Source organism: Fragaria vesca, linkage group LG3 (assembly GCF_000184155.1).
Source record: "Fragaria vesca subsp. vesca linkage group LG3, FraVesHawaii_1.0, whole genome shotgun sequence".
In the NCBI taxonomy this organism is placed as follows: domain Eukaryota; kingdom Viridiplantae; phylum Streptophyta; class Magnoliopsida; order Rosales; family Rosaceae; genus Fragaria; species Fragaria vesca.
The window spans coordinates 9410785-9411383 of NC_020493.1; positions in this window are offsets into that span (position 1 = coordinate 9410785).

Below are 599 nucleotides of genomic sequence, written 5' to 3' on the forward strand. Positions count from 1 at the left end.
GAGAGAGAGAGAGTGACAGAGATAGGGGTTGTAGCGGGAAATGAGAAACAGAGAGATGAAGAGTATGATATAGTAACGAGCCGGGTTGACCCGGCCAAGCCAACAATTCTTTTTTGGGTTAGGTTGGGGTTTAATGATTGTAAATATGAAAAAGCCTAAAGCCCTTTGCAATACACAAAGTGTTCATGTTTTTCTAATCCTTATTTTTCTCTTTACACCCTTCTTCACACCCCACTCACCTCTACCTTGATAATAATCTAGCACCCCACACCTCCACACCACTCACCCCTACCCTCATACTACCCCCAAATTTAGTATTCTCATCCAGTTCCACTTTCACCTACTTTCACTTAAGACACTTGTTAATTTCAATAGAACAAAACGTTTGAATCCCCTACAGTATTCTAGGGTTTCATTGTCACATACAAAAAGTACTTCTATACCCTCAGAGATTGATCCGTTAAGAGCTCCGGACAACCCATAAGGCATTCTTATTTCTTAACTTGTCACGTTTATATTTGAGTTAACAACACTAAACCATCCTACCTAAGTACCTAAGAGCAAATGCAACAATGGTGTAATTGGGGGGGGGGGGGGGG